Source organism: Mytilus galloprovincialis, chromosome 3, assembly GCF_965363235.1.
Source record: "Mytilus galloprovincialis chromosome 3, xbMytGall1.hap1.1, whole genome shotgun sequence".
Taxonomy (NCBI): Eukaryota; Metazoa; Mollusca; class Bivalvia; order Mytilida; family Mytilidae; genus Mytilus; species Mytilus galloprovincialis.
In genome coordinates, this window is record NC_134840.1 from 17,466,917 (window position 1) to 17,476,334 (window position 9,418).

Consider the following 9,418-nt stretch of genomic DNA (forward strand, 5'->3'; position numbering starts at 1 on the left):
AATCTTATTGACTTTTAGAATTGTTGTTTTCCTTTCATGAAAATGATTTGGATTAGATGTACATGAGAAATATTCTATACAATGAAAGCTTCCTATGGTTTAATAGTCTGTCTATTATAGTAGTATCATATTAACTCAAGAAGTGTTATATTAAAACAGAATCATTTACAGGATTTATTATTGATTATAAAATTAGATTTATTTAATGTTATAAACAGATCTGAAAACTAAAAGCTTGTTTCAACAAAAATTGTATTTTCTTTACTAAAACATCTTAAATCTGTGAAGTATATATGTTACCTAAACCACCCTTTGTAGTTGTGGCAATACTTTGTATATCATTATTATAGACCAGCAACCATTAGCTAAGGATCCTGGTTCAGAGCTCTGTTGACAACATGCAGAGATTGGAACTTGATCCATGAATACATCAATGCTTACTGAATAGCTGTTTGGATTTTTAAGTATATAAGTTTGTAGGTATTTGTTTTTCGTTCATTTTTTTACATAAATAAGGCTGCTAGTTTTCTCATTTGAATTGTTTTACATTGTCTTATCGGGGCCTTTTATAGCTCACTATGCGGTATGGGCTTTGCTCATTGTTGAAGGCCGTACGGTGACCTATAGTTGTTAATGTCTGTGTCATTTTGGTCTTTTGTTGATAGTTTTCTCATTGGCAATCATACCACATCTTCTTTTTTATAATGTATACTTCACAGATTTTGACATTATAATTTCGATAAGAATACACACAACTTATACATACAACAATTACTGAATTTATACAACCATTACTGACGGATGCCTAAAAAATAAAACTGCCCTTTCTACCCTTTTACATTCATTTTAATGAAATGGTCTCCTAAAAAAATCCAAGGAAATTGTCCTTTACCAAAGGTCAAAATCAAAAGCTTGGAACAGGTCAAGTCAATTGAACACCACTGTCTTTTTCCTGCCTTGTAACAGGCATTTTCTTCTATTGAACATTGATGATTAAACCTGGTTGAATAGCTCGTTAAACCTCTCACTTGTATGATAGTTTTACAGAATTCCAAGTAACACAAAATAATGTCATTCAAATTACTGAAAGGCATATTGACAGCCCTTCAACAATATATATGACTCGTGAATTGAAGGCTAATTACAGTACTGTCAATTCAGCAACTAATGCAAGGAGAATAAAGTGACTGTCACTATTCTCTGATAAGAATTTGCAGTCTGGTAACTACATATATCTGTATAGATTTCCACTGACATTCTTCAAAAATTGCAATAATAAGTGAACATAGAACAGGCTCTCGTAAGCAGGTTCGATTGCAAGGGGGCCAATGAAGATGGAGAAAATCTGATAAAAGTTCAGAATGATGAGATTTAAAAAGTCCACTTACATTAAAACTACAAGATAACTTGTTAGGAGTTAATGCATCAGTCAATTTCTAACAGCACTGAGTTGTTAGCCCTTAAATGGTTGTGTATAATACTTGGTGAATTTAGGAACAGAAAGAAATTAACATTAAATATTATCAGGAAAACAAGATCTGCATAATGGTCAACACAGCTCAAAACTCAGTTGACTCCTTATGGCAGTTATTGTTCTTTGATCATTACTTTTTGGCAAATGCATAGTAGATGAAGAGCAATTTTTACACAGCAGAAATGTGTGCATGATGCACAGGCACTTGTCTCAGAAAAAAATTTCCTATATACCTTGTTATAATAAGGTATATATGAAAAAAATTTCTAAGACAAGTGCCTGTGGCATGATGGCAGGATCTATAAATGGATAAAAGAGCTAAAATATTTTTCTGTAATAAAGGATTTGTTTCATACTACTATAGTATACAGATAAATGTTACATCTGCACATTTGTTCACCTCGATCCAGATTTGACCATTTACAAATCACTTCTAATAATCATGTATCCTCATTTTTAGCTCAAACTTTCTATGATAAAGAAAGTCCCAGGTTCAGATGACACAAAGACCAATGGAGCATTCTAGTCTTGAATCAACTTTTACAAACAAACAAAATCTCAAGTGTTCTCTGCAACTACTGAACCAATACAATTGGAACCATAAATGGTCACTATCCACCTTGATGTATCTTCTGATGTGTCGTATAATCCCGCCTGATAGCCAAAATGGCTGCCTATGCTTATGAAACCGTGGTATTGGTAAACTGAAATAATTCATTATTGTTTATTATGGCAAAAATTATCAACAGGAATATATCTTCGGGTACAAAAAACTCCATGTAACCAAAATCAGCAACGATTCCTTTTAATGCAGGAATAGATCTTCGGGTACAAAGAACTCCATGTAACCAAAATCAGCAATCGATTCCTGTTAATGAGTTAATGCTCTTGAAAAACATATCAAGTTGTTATCCATGTTTTGTGTGAAACTGTACAATGATCAGTAAACAAGATCTTTATCTCTTACATTTGTCTGCAAAATTGGCGAAATATTTTCAGGTAGTTATTGCGTAGTGCAGTCCCATCGGTTTTTCTAAAAAAAAAAAAAAAAAAGGTCCTTGACCCATACTTTTTGTTATAATTTTTTAAAATAACATAATATGAAACTAAAATTTGGCAAAGTATTACCCATTCTATCGTATTCTCCAATCTACATCAAAACATGAAATTCGTAAACTAAAAAAAAAATCCTGACGTCGTCAAGGAGGGTATTGTGACATGATTGGTGCATGCACACTATCGTCGCCTAGAAACGTAACCTTTTCGAAGTCACTTTCGAGTAGAAGTAGTATATTGCACTTTGTGATATAAATGTCCAGACAACGTAAGTTTCATTACTTCTTAAGAAACAAACTTTTAATAACATTTAAATATAATTTTATACAATTTTGGTCAACGAAAAACAGTTGTATGTAGTTAATTGTTTTTTATTTTTTTATTGTATTTTTTTTTTTTTGTTATCAAGTTTTAACTATGCATGCTTCTTTCTAGACCGATGATCAATTTAGCTGAATAAACTTCTGGTTTATAACTAATAAACTTGTACAAGTTACTTTACAAATTACTTTTATTATATCACGGTACTGAAGCCGTTTTCGACATCAACTCAGATATTTCAAGCGAGAAGGTTAATAATTTCTAAAAGAAGTTATGAACCGTCATTGTGTCAGCTATCGCACAATGGCATACAGTGTCATCATCAATTAATGAAATTAAACACAAAATGTTGTCTTAAAACAAACTAGAGGCTCTCAAGAGCCTGTGTCGCTCACCTTGGACTATGTGCATATTAAACAATGGACACAGATAAATTCATGACATAATTGTGTTTTGGTGATGGTGATGTGTTTGTAGATCTTACTTTACTGAACATTCTTGTTGCTACAATTATCTCTACCTATAATGAACTTGGCCCAGTAATTACAGTGGAAAATATTTTCTAAAAATTTACAAAAAATTATGAAAAATGCTAAAAATTAACTATAAAGAGCAATAACTCCTTAAGGGGTCAATTGACTATTTTGGTCATGAAAACTTATTTGTAGATCTTGTTTTGCTGAACATTATTGTTGTTTACAGTTTATCTCTATCTATAATAATATTCAAGATAATAACAAAAAACGGCAAAATTTCCTTAAAATTACCAATTCAGGGCAGTAACCTAACAACGGGTTGTCCGATCCATGTTAAAATATCAGGGCAGATGGATCTTGACCTGGTAGGCAATTTAACCCTGTCAGATTTTCTCTAAATGCTTTGGTTTTTGAGTTATAAGCCAAAAACTGCATTTTACCCCTATGTTGTATTGTTAGCCGTGGCAGCCATTTTGGTTGGACACCGGACATATTTTTTTAAATTAGATACCCCAAAGATGATTGTGGCCAAGTTTGGATTAATTTGGCCCAGTAGTTTCAGAGGAGAAGATTTTTGTAAAAGATTACTAAGATTTACGAAAAATGGTTAAAAAATGACTATAAAGGTCAATAACTCCTAAAGGCGTCAACTGACCATTTTGGTCATGTTGACTTATTTGTAAATCTAACTTTGCTGAACATTATTGCTGTTAGAAATTACAGTTTATCTCTATCTATAATAATCTTCAAGATAATAACCAAAAACAGCAAAAAATCCCTAAAATTACCAATTCAGGGGCAGCAAGCCAACAACGGGTTGTCGGATTCATCTGAAAATTTGAGGGCAGAAAGATCTTGACCTGATAAACAATTTGACTCCATGTCAGATTTGCTCTAAATGTTTGGTTTTTGAGTTATAAGCCAAAAACTGCATTTTACCCCTATGTTCTATTTTTAGCCATGGCAGCCATTTTGGTTGGCTGGTCGGGTCACGCCACACATTTTTAAACTAGATACCCCAATGATGATTGTGGCCAAGTTTGGTTTAATTTGGCCCAGTAGTTTCAGAGGAAAAGATTTTTGTAAAAGTTAACGACGACGACGACGGACGACGGACGCCAAGTGATGGGAAAAGCTCACTTGGCTCTTCGGGCCAGGTGAGCTAAAAATCAATTTCAAGAAACATGATCAGTAAAGAAGTCAAGACAAAGAGTGCATGCTTTCTTTTATTATTACTTTTAGTCCTTCCACTATTCTAAATTGCTCATTGGTTTTCAATTAATGAATATATACTTCTAATTTATACTTTCAGAATAAAGAAATGGACACATTATTGTGTCCAGTAATAAGTTGGGTTGTTGAATTGTGTGTTAGCGCGGGAAAAGGAGAAGATGGCAAATAAATCTGATAGAAACTTGAATAAATCAACCAGTTCAGAGAGACAGTTAAAAGGGATATTGAAATTTCGTCTTCGGAAAAATAAAAACCACGGAATGAAGCGATTAAAAGACAGAATAAAAACATTTTATTCTAAGCGTAAGAGACAAAATCATAGATCTTCAAAATCAAACAGCGGCAAGAAATCTAAAAAGAAAGAGAAAAAGATTAAAACAAAACAAAGCAAAGGAGGCGATGAATTTGACGACATTTGTCTACCGAGAATAACAACAAAGGGATTTTTAGAGGAAGAAGCTGAGCTGTTTGACACCAAAAAATCAGTGACATTTAGAGTACCTCTAAAAAGATACAAAAAAGCCAAAATACCGAACATTTATTAAATTTCAAGCATTTATTTTTGGTCAAAAATTGTAAGTGCTCAAAATTGCAGTATAAACGTTGTAAAAATTATAAAACTCAGATTATGTGTCAAATAAAGCATTTTATCCTATACTTTTCTCGTTTTTATGTCACTGTCTACACTTTTAAAAAAAAAATAATTCCAATACTAACGAAGAGTAAATTAACAGAAAACTGATAATTTATAATTATGACAAACTGAACTTACATATCCCCGTTATTAAAGGGTATTGATGAATCTATGAGAAAACGTTCAAGTAATCATAAGAAATAAACAAGAGAAAAGTTATCTTATCATATGCATATGCATGGTACTAGAGAAAATCTGACAAGGCCAAAAAAGATCAGAATGTGAGATCTTCATATTGTTTATTTATTTCAATAATGTCAAACGACTTTTAAACAGTTATTACCGTTAAATTATGAAGTTTACCCAAAAAATTGTTTGAAGTTTTGCCAAATATCTCGAAAATTATAATATGTAGACAGAAAAGCGCTCGACTTTTTTGTACAAGTCGTGGCATTTGTCAAATAGCTTCATGAGATTGCTGATTGCAGGAAAATATATAAAACGTATGTGGAATATACAGATTATTAAAGACTTGTAACATAAAATGAAAGTGATATAGTTCATAAATAGTTATTTTCTTTTCTGGATAATAACGTTTCAGGTTAGCCGATATGCATTTGCAAATATATTTCAAAATTTCGACCGAGATCTATGATTTATAAAAAAAATAATAAAAAGTTTCAAAAATCAATATGCTTAGAAAAAATTAACAAACAACTGAAGTTTATAAGTGGGTTTCTTTTGAAATAAGTCATGTAAAGGTACAACAAATGAAGATTCTTTCTGAATAATTTGTAAAGCCATGAAAAGGACTGTTTCATCATTGTTAAGCCATGTACTGCTTCTCAGTAGATATCATCAGACTCTTCGACTATATCAACCTCTTCACCAAAAAGTTCCAGTCTGAGGTTTGCCAGCTCAAGCGCCTTTTGTCTAGTGTATTGGTGATATGCTGTCCGCACCCCTTCGATTATGGTTATCTTCACGTATAAATGGTAAGCCTCATTCATCATTCCCGTGGTTAAAGCTTTCCTGTATCTGGTGCTAGTTTCGGCGTATCTAATGTTTAAAGCTTTTACTTGTTGGCAAGCTCTGTTGAAACAATAGTCCGTTTTCTTGAATATGTCGAACTTGGAGGGCTTCTTCTCTCTGATGACTAGCGATTTGAAGTCGTTAAGAAACGAAGGCATAATTAAGGAGTAATAAAATATATTAGTTGCATCGATTTATATACGGATAATACCGGATATCTGTTAGTGTTGAGTAATAATTAGGTAACAATGGTTTTCCGGTTTTATCCTCAGAATGACTTGATAAGTCAATGGAAAGGTGGGATTTATGATAGGTGTCATTAACTTATCACAAGAAAATTAAAGCCTATGTTTGTTTACCAATTAGTAGTGTGAAAGGTGACAAGATACTATAATATGACAGAGATGAGCAATGATTTATGAATGAAAAATAAAAATTATTTTCTTGAAAATTAAGGTTATGTTTTCTGTTAGGACCAAAAATCAAAAGTAAACTCAAATCTTCTCTTTTTTTTAAATATGTCCTGAATATGCATGAAATATTTGCCACTGGACGTTAATCTCTTTTGTAAAAAATATGTATTTTAGTTTTTGCTCTAATAAATCTGTTGTAATAATGAGGAATAATAGTTGAATAAAAAATAAAGAATATTTGTTCTTCGCCTTGGAAATATGGCCAGAAATTCGGAAATTTATTGGAAGATCCAAATATGAACAATTTATCTATTGATAAACTTGACTGCGCTATCACAGATTTAAAATTAAAGATGCAATTAAAAATGTTCGAATGGGTAAAAGTGCTAGATTTCATAAAATTATAGGAGAAATGTTCCTGTCCGATTCAGAACTTTTTGTGCCATTTTTACTTTTTTGGGGGTAAATGGTCATTATCCTGAAAATCGAAGTTATAGAATTTTTATATCTGTGCCGAAAAAGGACTTTGTAAACCCAATTAATTATAGACCAATAATACTTGTCAGTATACATTTTAAGAAATTTACTTATATTTCAAACACACATCTAATAGCATGCTGGAGAGAATGAAAAGCTAGTTATGATTATGTTACAAATTTGGATTCCGATCATAGAGGCATTCCAGCAACTTTTTCACAAACTTTAGAAATTATGTTTTACAATGGAACATCGAAGTGAATAAAGATAAAATCGAAACAATCGTAAAAAGATGTACTAATATATCACCCAAAAATCGTTCTGAAACAAAATCTTAAAGATGCACATATTCAAAAATGACGTTGTCAAATTGACAATTCTTTCAGAGAAGAATTTTACGGTCTGTTTAATTGAAACGTTTTAAAATATATTTCTAAATTGAGATGCTGTAATGTGAAAACTCCAGTAGAGGTGGTTAGCTGGTACAATAATTCGAAAGACGAGATAATGAAATGTGTGTTCAAATGCTATTGTTAATGAAGACCATTACGTATTCGAATGCAATTCTATCTTGGTAAAAACATATCAGAATTCAACACAATATGTTAAATATCCCAGTGCAGCAAAAACGAAAGGACTACTATCATTGTTAATATAAAGGTACTTAAAAATATATCTTTATTCTTTCAAAGTTAACGTCTATTGTATTACGACAAGCACTCTTACTAAAACGGTGAATTTCGGCAAACCGTCAAAATATATTATCCCAACAAGCTAATAAGGCACAATGATGAGTTTATTTGCCTCACTCTTTAACTCATACCAGCTCAACAAAAATATTGAATGTTCGTCGTTCGATAGTCTATAGTAGACTCGATCTTGAGATATATGGTTCTGAGATATGGATTTTTCTTCATCATGTGAAAGACATTGAATTTGATAACGGACTTTCCCTTTTAAATCGATATTTTCTTTATAATAATTTTTACAATACATTTTGTACATTTGTACTTAAAACTGGTAAAAATTCAACTATGAAGGCTTTAATTGGCGTACTTGGTCATTTACCAAATTTGACAATTGCATATTATAACGGAAAACAAAATACAAAAACTCACAAAATTATTACCACTAAACGTATTGTATATAGAAAATGTAAGTTGGTGATAACTTATTAATTGCTCTTGGTTACTTTTTACAATATTATCAAGAAAATCTATGATGTTTTGAACATATGCATTATATGTCCAGTTCATACAAAGCTGGCGTTCTAGTATGTTATATTGTGAAAACGTATTAACTTATCGCTTCTTTCCCCCAAAAAATCTATATAGTAACTGTACGATACTGCAAAATACCGACCTCTGTGTGTCTTTTTTTTTTGTGTATTTATATTGTCTTCTTGTTATGAGTGGCCGTTCATATCATTTGCGGGATATTCTATCGCGTTAGTGAAAATAATATCGCGTTAGTGAAAATAACGCGTTACTTTGTAAAACTATCGCGTTAATTTGTTAAACTAACGCGTCATTTCTTCGTTTTATCGCGTTAGTGTCCAAAAATAACGCGTTATTACAAAAAACTATCGCGAAATTTGATTTTTGCTATTTATTTGAAATATTATCAAACTAACGCGTTAATGTTCATAAATAACGCGATATTTATAAATCACGAGATAGTAAAAAATAACGCGTTATTTTGTTTAACTATCGCGTTACTTTGCAAAACTAACGCGTTATTTCCACATTTTATCGCGTTAATGTCCAAAACTATCGCGTTAGTTCTAGAAATGTAATCTAACGTGATATCTATACTATTAAACGAGAAGACCTCATTTTGTGTGTCGCTTCTCTTCCTTCCACAATAAATCAATCATCATGCCTCTGTGTCCTATAGGTTACTTGCATAGTCGCATTTGTCATCCATTCTTATGATTATTCAGATTGAGTTATTTTGGGAGAAAAACGACAAAAAAGGAGTCCGGATATGATTCCGTCATCAGACTGACTTTTATTCATAGATAGGACCGTGACTTCCGGTTTGAAACATGCACAAATACAACCAATCGTATGATAGATAACAAAAATGAAAAATAGATAAGCCAATCAGAGCGTTCTCCATATCATGGTGTTTAGATCGCAAGAACCACAACTATTATACCTCCTTAGAGAGGACAATTATTTTTCGCGTTTATTTACATGTAAACTACGATGCTACTTTAATATATAGAGACTCTCTGTATTCTGTATACTGTTTGTTTTTTAAATGTTTACTATTCAAGGGGTCATACCAGTTGCATTTA

General features: G+C 31.8%; 1 long non-coding RNA gene across 1 annotated transcript; it reads left to right on the top strand.

The window, feature by feature from the left end:
* Positions 1-2,666: 2,666 nt before the first annotated feature.
* LOC143067289 (uncharacterized) lies at positions 2,667-5,215 on the top strand. Its single transcript, XR_012975911.1, has 2 exons — positions 2,667-2,798; positions 4,640-5,215. It is a non-coding gene; the product is annotated as an uncharacterized LOC143067289 (long non-coding RNA).
* Positions 5,216-9,418: the final 4,203 nt, after the last annotated feature.